This window comes from Danio rerio, chromosome 5, assembly GCF_049306965.1.
Source record: "Danio rerio strain Tuebingen ecotype United States chromosome 5, GRCz12tu, whole genome shotgun sequence".
Taxonomy (NCBI): Eukaryota; Metazoa; Chordata; class Actinopteri; order Cypriniformes; family Danionidae; genus Danio; species Danio rerio.
The window spans coordinates 70001-80000 of record NC_133180.1 but is presented as its reverse complement, the minus strand read 5'-3'; the positions used below and the strand labels follow the sequence as shown (position 1 = coordinate 80000).

The 10000-nt window shown below is 54.0% G+C and overlaps 1 long non-coding RNA gene across 1 annotated transcript in view; it reads left to right on the top strand.

Moving 5' to 3' along the window:
• The window catches only part of LOC141385718 (uncharacterized), a 17481-nt gene that overhangs the window by 1426 nt on the left and 6055 nt on the right, over positions 1-10000 (top strand). Inside the window, exon 1 of the long non-coding RNA XR_012406584.1 lies at positions 1-468. This exon is cut by the window's left edge and continues 1426 nt beyond it. This is a non-coding gene — a long non-coding RNA (uncharacterized lncRNA). The remainder of the gene's footprint in view (positions 469-10000) is intronic.

Sequence of the window (10000 nt, the reverse complement as noted above, 5' to 3'; positions counted from 1 at the left end):
CCGGGCTTCGGTTTTCTAAGAGGCTACCTTGGGGACGGGCAATTACGGCAGTTTCGGGTCCGGCCTAGATGCAAGGGAACGACTCCGTTGGTCGATCGTAAACATTTGGGTTTTGAATACTCTGCCATTACCCGTGTTGTATTCTCCAGATGAGAATATCAGCACTGGACAGTAGTCACACCGGTGCGCTATTACGGCGCTGTTATGGTGCTKTTTCGTAAGTGAAACCGTAAGGTTTCACCCGGTTGCCATGATGACCACCCGGGAGGGGCTCTCCGGAGGCTGTGRCTCCTCCCAAGTATTTCACCTCTGTACCATCGACCTCAGACAACGACGGTGGGGCGAATTCCCATCCCCCCGACAAGCACCGCCCTACGCYTCGATCCAGACTAGAACAGCCGTGGATCGAGTATGGGAGGGAGGGTCATTGGCAGGGTGGCGGGAGCCACCGTACGTCCTATGGTGTAGGTGTTGGTTGTGAGGAGGAGGAACCCAGTCCAGAGAACAGCAAATATGCGCCTTAGGCTTCGCACGGCTTACCCCTCACGTCACTTCAYCCTGCCAACCGTGTTCACCGTTGGGTTCTACGAGCGAGGAGGGAGGGGCAGAGCGTCACCGTGGGAGGACCCAGASAGGGGAACTTTGCCCRACCCCCCCCAAAGGATCTCCACCCTCTCCTCGCTCAACCTTATTAGATCCGATACCTTCTTGCTGTATCCCGCTGGGATTTTCATTGCAGGGATGCGTAAAATGTCCTCATGATGTCGATAGAGTACAGGAGCACTCTCCGACTCAAGAGTCTGGAGAAGACCTTCACTCTTTCCCTGCTCAATCCCATCAGTTCCAGCACTTTGGAGTTGCTGGCGAGCCAAAGTCCGCGTGCACCCAACGGAAACCCATGTATGTCGACCTTTCTTACGCCCAGCTCCCGAGCGATCGCTTCTTTGTGCGGGCCGTAATAGCTGACCTTGTCCTTTCCGGCATTCTGGAGGGTATCCGGAGCGAACTCGTACCTTACTGTGACGTCAATGACCAATGCCTCATCCCCGAGGATGAGTACCAGGTCGAGCCTTCTCAGTTCCCCAGCCGGAGTTCTGAAGGCCCATTCCTGGCGTACCTCCCAACCCCGGGTTTCGGCTTCGGCCTTCAGGAGGTCGCATATTTTGTTATGACGCCTGATTCTGGCTCCCTGCACCGCCGGACATTTGCCGAGGATGTGAGAGCTGGACTCCAACCGGGATGAGCACCGCCTGCAGGCCGCACCCGCTTTGCTCCTGCCCCTTTGCTGGAATTCGAGGGTGGGGTATACACATGCTCGCAGTTGTAGAGCGGCGATGTAGTGCCGCTCTTTGAACCCTGCCGGCTTCCTGAGCCATCCGTTAGCCACCTTGTTTCTGAAGAAGCCGGCTATACCCACACCCTGGATCGGCAGGCCCATCCAGTGTTGGAATTCTTCCAGTCTCCAATCGCTCGGCATTGGGCAGCGAGGTACCAGATCGTTAGCGACCTCCTCCCCTTCCTGGTACTGATTCGCCCCGAACACCCGTGGGAGCGCACTCTCCTCTCCCCCGGCCCGCATCCAGGCCTTTTTGAATTTCTGTTCGACTCGGGAGCCGCGCATCATGGCCTTCATCAACGGGTCCGATGAGTTGGCCAAGCGGAACATTCGTCTCGCCTGCATTGATGGGATGTGCCGAGTGAGCTTGCATATACCGAGGCCACCATTACAGTTCCTGGCATACAACAGCCCGTTGCAGGTTGACGGTGGAAGATGCAGCCATTTCTTCACCGCCTTCCTGATTGTCCCATCCAGGTTCTGGAGCATGACGTCGCCGGCCCCACCGTGATCAGCCAGGTAGAAGAGTCGCGGGATGGCAAACTGATTGAGAATGTATACCTTCTGTGAGGGTTTGAGCAGTGACTTCCCAATGCGCTTGCACCATCGGTCTAGTGCCACTGTAAGGTCAGGCTTTTCAATCCCCGCCCAAGGATTGACTTTTACTCCCAGATATTTGATGGAGTTTTCGATGTTCGTTAGCTGCAGGGCCTTGCCCCCCAGAACCCATGGGGGGCAGTCGTTCACTGTAAAGGCACCTCTGCAGGGCCTGACCATGAAACTGTGGCACTTTTTGGGTTGGACTGTGAGGCCGGTGGTTAGGCAGAATTCGTCTACAAGCGCAAGGTTGTGTGCCATTCCCTCCCACGAGCCCGCAACCAGTGCCAGGTCATCCGCGAACGCTAAAGCTGTCACTTTGTGACCTTCGGCCTCATACCCTTTGCCTGTGCGTTCGAGACTTTGGATGAGGGGATCCAAAGCCAGGTTGAAAAGCAACGGGGATAGGGGATCCCCCTGCTTGACACCAACCCTCACTGGGATATCTGGTCCCTCCCTTCGGCCTAACTCGACACTTGTGCAGCTGTTTGTGTAAATCTCCCGGATCAGATTTACCATGTGGGGGTCCACGTTCATCCGTTCAAGAACCGACAGCAAGTGTTCATGAGAGACGGTGTCGAACGCTTGTGCAAAATCGACAAACACCACCGCCAGTTGGCTGCGCTTTTCTTTGGAGTGACGGAGAACGCATTGGAGCAGCTCGAGGTTCTCCGAGCACCCGGGGCTCTGTCGAAACCCTCTCTGTCTGGGGTGCAACGGGCACGCCTCTGTCAATCTTGTGTTGATCACCCTCGTGAAAAGCCGCAAGACCATCGACCCGATGGTGATTGGTCTCCAGTTGCCAATCTCCATCGCCGCCCCTGGGTCCGAGGTCTTGGGCAGTAGCACCGTTCGACTTTTCTTCAAGCGTTCGGGAATGACACCTGTGAACCACCACATGTTAAACAGCTGTGTGAGGGTCTCGCATTCGGGGTCCCAGTTGGAAATGTCCCTTTTTCCAACGCCATCTGGGCCCGGTGCGGATGTATTCGATGCATGTCGGAGGCTATTTTGGACCTCGCTTATGGAGATTGGCCCGAGGAGGTGGGCGTTGTTTGCCCTTTCTTCCGTCCCAAATCGTCCCAGCCCGGCAAAGGGTCTTGGATTCGCCCATTTGCTTTTAAAGTGTTCGTAAATCACCTCTCCTGTGATTGGGCACTTTGTTTCACTTTTGCCGTCTAGGATGTTCGCGGCCAGGCGGGCTGGGTCTTTCCGGAACCGAATTTGGCAGTTGTGGTAGGCGCGGCGTTTAGCGAGTAATTTGAGCCGGCGTCCCCACCTGCCTCTCCTCCGTTTAGGCGCAACAAAAGTTACGGGCCTTCGGGTCAACCTCCCTGCAGGTAGGCCCTGCAGTGTCCTTTGCGTCGCCGCGTCAACCAGCTCAGGGAGCCGATCGTTGCCATCCAACCATGCAGCGAGAACGCTGTCGATCACCGTACCTCCGTCTCTCGTCGCCCTTACCCATCTACTGGCTACCTCCCGGAGCTGGTCCCGGAGGCCTCCTGCGGGCAGATTGGGCTGTGGTGAGAGGATCGGTGGATTTGCTGGGGGCTCGGACGGTTCTCTGGGCGTTCTCGCACGTCTGGGACGTTTAGGGGGGATCCCTTCCCCAGAGGGACCTTCCCCAGCGTCAGCCCTTTCGATTCCAGCTCTCCCCTCTCCATCTGTCGAGGTCCCTTTTTCTTGCCTGTCTTGAGCAATTCTTTTCCTATTGCGGATTTCTGAGTGGACGTGCATCTCATGTATACTACACGCTCTCCTTGTGTCAAATGTCCTATTGCATCCCTCGCACTTAACCACTTTCTCAGGCGGCTCGCCTGTCGGTCCGCGACATTTCGGAATGTGACAGAGGACGGAATGGCAACCCGGAGAGGTTTTTCCACATGATTCACAGCTGAATCTAACGGGCACTGTTCCGTGGCGAAATGCAAAGTGTCTTTGCACTTCCACCGCCGTGCTCGCCGACCCGCCACATAGGGGGCAGTTGAAGTCCCGGAGCGGCAGGATCACCACCACTCCCGGGTGCTCCCCCTGCTCCCCGTCCGCTATAGGTTCAGGCAGGGCTTGGGTGCCCGTTGGTATGGGGTTAGATGGTATCGGCCCATTGGGCTCCTCGACCGAGCTTTCGTCGTTTGGGCTGCCGCGTTGTGCGTTCCATCCTGCTGGTGTCTGATCACGACCTCGACGCCCCTCGCTGAGGCGCGTCAAGACAACCGAGCATTCTCGTAGTCCTAAGCCATGCGTAAGTGTTCGTTTAGCCTCTGGTTTGCGCTTAGGATCTCGCGTTACGAAAGGGACCCGACCCAAAGATCCCTCCGTGGCACCTTCTACTGGGCGACGGGCCATCCAGTATGACTTTCCTTTTGCTGTACTTTCCATGTTTTTAAAGAGGCGGAGGTTAACCCACTCCAAGGGTCATGGATCTGACTCATTGTCGTTAGTCACGCTATTGTCATTGCCGGATGGCCACTGTCGTACGCTCGTGATTCCTGGCCTGGAGGTCACGACGGGGGGATTGGGTAGGGGGGATTGTTCGTTAGGCCCAAATCGGGGAGGTTCTGGATCATCCCATAACGGATGAGTTTGACGTCATCCGGGAAGCTGCCTACCCCAGGGGCATAATCATCCTATCGATCAGTTTTAGYCAGGCCTCACCWGRATGGRCCCCCGACCATAYYYMACCCATCCACGGGTCATCCTCCGGAAGAGCTATCAATCTGTCAATCCTTTCCGTGTCCGGGCCGGGTGAGGTTTCCCGTGTTGAGTCAAATTAAGCCGCAGGCTCCACTCCTGGTGGTGCCCTTCCGTCAATTCCTTTAAGTTTCAGCTTTGCAACCATACTCCCCCCGGAACCCAAAGACTCGTGGTTTCCCGCACGCTGCCCGGCGGGTCATGGGAATAACGCCGCCGGATCGCGGGTCGGCATCGTTTACGGTCGGAACTACGACGGTATCTGATCGTCTTCGAACCTCCGACTTTCGTTCTTGATTAATGAAAACATTCTTGGCAAATGCTTTCGCTTTCGTCCGTCTTGCGCCGGTCCAAGAATTTCACCTCTAGCGGCGCAATACGAATGCCCCCGGCCGTCCCTCTCAATCATGGCCCCGGGTTCCAGAAACCCACAAAATAGAACCGGAGTCCTATTCCATTATTCCTAGCTGCGGTATTCAGCGGCGGCTGGGCGGCCTGCTTTGAACACTCTAATTTTTTCAAAGTAAACGCTCCGGGCCCCGAGGTACCGGACACCCAGCTAAGGGCATCCGGGGGGCGCCGGGAGGCAGGGTCCGGGACAGGCGGTGGCTCGCCTCGCGGCGGACCGCCAGCCCACTCCCGAGATCCAACTACGAGCTTTTTAACTGCAGCAACTTTAATATACGCTATTGGAGCTGGAATTACCGCGGCTGCTGGCACCAGACTTGCCCTCCAATGGGTCCTCGCCCATGGGTTTAGGATACGCTCATTCCAATTACAGGGCCTCGAAAGAGACCTGTATTGTTATTTTTCGTCACTACCTCCCCGTGTCGGGAATGGGTAATTTGCGCGCCTGCTGCCTTCCTTGGATGTGGTAGCCGTTTCTCAGGCTCCCTCTCCGGAATCGAACCCTGATTCCCCGTTACCCGTGGTCACCATGGTAGGCGCCTAAAGTACCATCGAAAGTTGATAGGGCAGACATTCGAATGAATCGTCGCCGCCGCGGAGGGCGCGCGATCGGCCCGAGGTTATCTAGAGTCACCAAAGCGGCCGGGGGACGAGGCCCGACCCCCGAAGGGGGAGCCCACGCCGCACCCGGATGGGTTTTGGATCTGATAAATGCACGCGTCCCCGGCCCCCGGGGGGACCGGGTCGGCGCTCGTTGGCATGTATTAGCTCTGGAATTGCCACAGTTATCCAAGTAACGGATGGAGCGATCAAAGGAACCATAACTGATTTAATGAGCCATTCGCAGTTTCACTGTACCGGCCGTGTGCACTTAGACCTGCATGGCTTAATCTTTGAGACAAGCATATGTTACTGGCAGGATCAACCAGGTAGCCCCGAGCAGAGTGGTAGAGGAAGAGAGCTCTTCCTCGCTCACGGGTCTCGCGCTGCCGCTCGCGCCCCCGGAGGGGGCGAGGGAGGCGCGGCCGCTCGCTGTGTGGGGTTTTTGCGGGGTTGTGGTCACCGGGAAATGCGACGTGCTTCGCGGCGAGCCCGGCCGAAGAGCGGAGAGCGCCCGCACCGGCGCCGCCCTCCACTGTGAGAGAGCGGCGAGGGAGGCGCGTCGACCTTCGCMGGGCTGCCGGTGGAGGACTTTCGAGGTAGACCGGTCGTCTGAGTCCTTTTCCCAAGGAGCGAGGGAGTGCGGAGGAGGCCCGAAGGAGGCCTCGCTCTGCTGCGGGTCTGAGGCCCGAATCGGGGAGGAACCACCCTGCCCACAACGGTCCGAAGGGACCGGGCGAGGGGCCTACCCCAGGGGCGTCGTAAGTTCCCATCGGTCAGGTGACAGAACAGCAGGGCGCTGCTGCTATCGAAGTCACCCCCGGCAGTCGTTCCTGCTGAGGTGAGGGGCCCGTTTAGAAGAGAACGGTGCACCTTCTGGGGCCGTCGTTCTCCTCTAAGGTCTCCTCTAAAGACTTCCCAACAAGTGCTGAAAACCAAAGTCCACGAAGTTTCGCCTTCGCCGAAACCTCGATGGCAGGTCAGAGAAAACCGGGGTGGGGTGGGGGGGGCCCWATCGGCTGGTGGGGGGGTCCTCCCGYCTGGCGTCGACCCGTTCACGTGTCCTAGTAACCCAAAGTGTCCCAGCGCCCTGTCTTGTGCGTCTTGTGCGTGACTGTAGACATGYAGAGAGCCTTCCTCGTAACGTCCCCGGTGGATGTGTTCTGCAAGTGCCAGGCGAGCCCTCTCCAGGCCGAACATATTCCTGTTGAGCCTTAAACGAACGTCRACTCTGTGCCTTTTTTTTCTCTCTCCTTGAGAGTGAGGTGAATCGCCTTTTAGTTGGTTAAAAAATAAAAAAATAAAAAAAGTTTATTCAAGRATAACATCTAAACCCCCCCCACAATCCCCCCCCCCCACACACACACACACACACAGAGGGATTCACTTTCCAATAGAAAATGTATAAAACAAAAAAAAAWAAAWAAAATTTTWAAAAAATCCTACCGATGACCCCAGGCCAGCCCATCAGCTTCWCTTTAAATAAAAAAAGAAAGAAATTTGTGAAAAAAAAAAAACTGCCGCAGACCCCCGGTCACCCCATCAGCTTCACTTTGCGAGAAAGAAAAAAAAAATAATAATTAGAGTTAAAAAGTAGACCCCCGGCCATCCCATAGGCTTCACTTTGCAAGAAAAGTAGTAGAAGAAAAAAAAATTGAAAAAGAAAACTACCTGTCACCGCAGAACCCCGGTCATCCCATTGGCTTCACTTTGCGAGAAAGAAAGAAAAAAAAAAAACCGCTGACCCACAGCCAACCCACCAGCCTCACTTTGTAAAAAAAAAATAATAATAATAATTATAAACAGAGTATATCCCCGGCCATCCCATAGGCTTYACTTTGCAAGAAAAGTAGTAGAAGAAACAAAACTGGAAARAAAAAACTACCTGCCACCGCAGACCCCCGGTCATCCMATTGGCTTCACTTTGYGAAAAAACAAAAACTGATAAAATRCTATATACATACCTACATATACATATATATAYATATATATATATATATATATATATATATATATATATATATATATATATATATATATATATATGTCTGTGTGTGTGTGTGTGTTAAAGGATATATCATGCTTCTACCAGAAATATCCCAGAGACCCACCATCCCCCAAGTGAGACTTTGTCATCTCATTGGCTTCACTTGGCAAAAAACAAAAACTGAAAAAATAAATAAAAATACCTCGTCCCCCGGCCACCCCATATGTATATATATATATATATATATATATATATATATATATATATATGTGTGTGTGTGTAATTACATATATGTGTTTGAGGTAAAGGATCTATCACGTTTCTACCAGAGACCCACCATCCCCCAAGTGAGAGTTGGACAAGTGTGCCCTAACCTTAACCCAACCATACAACCATAAACCCCTAACTCTAAACCTCAACCTAACCCTAAACCCAATTTTAACTCCACACCTAACCCCAACCCAAACCCTACCCCCAACCCTAAATCCARCTTTACCCCTCAACCTAACTCCAAACCCTACCCCCAACTTTAACCCCACACCTAACCCCAACCCAAACCCTACCCCAACCCTAAACCCAAATTTAACCCCACACCTAACCCCAACCCAAACCCTACCCTAAACCCAAATCTAACCCTAAACCCCAAATCATAACCTCAAACCCTACCAAGCCTAACCCTAATCYCCAATTCTTTAAGAAAAGACCCACCATCCCCCAATTGAGTGTTGGACGACCATAGTCTCTGTGCCTTTTCTCTCTCTCTCTCTCTCTCTCTCTCTCTCTCTCTCTTGCAGGGTGAGCTGAATCGGCTTGACTGACAAAAACGAAGGAAAACCACCACCTCTAGCCAGAGAGCAGGAAAGCCATCCCCCAGCGAGAGTAGGACGACTGTGGCATGGTGCAGTGTTCCACCCAGCAACAAAAGACCCACCATCCCCCAATTGAGTGTTGGACAACCATGGCCTCTGTGCCTCTCTCTCTCTCTCTCTCTCTCTCTCTCTCTCTCTCTCTGTCTCTCTCTCTCCCTCCCTTCCCCTCCTCTCTCTTTCTTGCAGGGTGAGCTGAATCGGCTTGACTTTGACAAAAACGAAGGAAACCCACCACTCCTAAACAGAGAACAGGAAAGTCATGCGCCGAGTGAGAGTTGGAGCAGTGGGCCTCGACGAGGCTTGTGCAGTGTTCCAAAGAGCAAGAAAAGACCCACCATCCCCCAAGTGAGTGTTGGAACCACCAGTGACTCTTTGCCTTTTCTCTTTCTAASCCCCCCCCCCCCCCCCCCCCCCCCCCTTCTTACAGGGTGAGCTGAATCGGCTTGACTTTKACAAAAATGGAGGAAACCCACCACCCCTAGACAGAGAGCAGGAAAGCCATCCCYCGWGAGAGTTGGRGGAGTGGGTCTCGACGASGCTTGTGCAGTGTTCCAAAGAGCAAGATAAGACCCACCATCCCCCAAGTGAGTGTTGGAKGACCAGTSGCTCGCTTTCWCTTGAGAGTGAGGGGAATCGGCTTGACTCTACAAAAAGAGGACAGACCCACCATCCCCCAAGTGAGTGTTGGAACSACCAGTGACTCTTTGCCTTTTCTCTCTTTCTAACCCCCCCCCCCCYYTTCTTACAGGGTGAGCTGAATCGGCTTGACTTTTACAAAAATGGAGGAAACCCACCACCCMTAGACAGAGAGCAGGAAAGCCATCCCYTCAGAGAGTTGGAGGAGTGGGCCTCGAYRAGKCTTGTGCASTGTTCCAAAGAGCAAGATAAGACCCACCATCCCCCAAGTGAGTGTTGGATGACCAGTGGCTCGCTTTCTCTTGAGAGTGAGGGGAATCGGCTTGACTCTACAAAAAGAGGACAGACCCACCATCCCCCAAGTGAGTGTTGGAACSACCAGTGACTCTTTGCCTTTTCTCTCTTTCTAAACCCCCCCCCCCCCCCCCCCCCCACTTCTTACAGGGTGAGCTGAATCGGCTTGACTTTTACAAAAATGGAGGAAACCCACCACCCCTAGACAGAGAGCAGGAAAGCCATCCCYTCAGAGAGTTGGAGGAGTGGGCCTCGAYRAGKCTTGTGCASTGTTCCAAAGAGCAAGATAAGACCCACCATCCCCCAAGTGAGTGTTGGATGACCAGTGGCTCGCTTTCTCTTGAGAGTGAGRGGAATCGGCTTGACTCTACAAAAAGAGGACAGACCCACCATCCCCCAAGTGAGTGTTGGAACCACCAGTGACTCTTTGCCTWTTCTCTCTTTCTAAMCCCCCCCCCCCCCCCTTCTTACAGGGTGAGCTGAATCGGCTTGACTTTKACAAAAATGGAGGAAACCCACCACCCATAGACAGAGAGCAGGAAAGCCATCCCCCAGCGTGAGAGTTGGAGGAGTGGGCCTCGA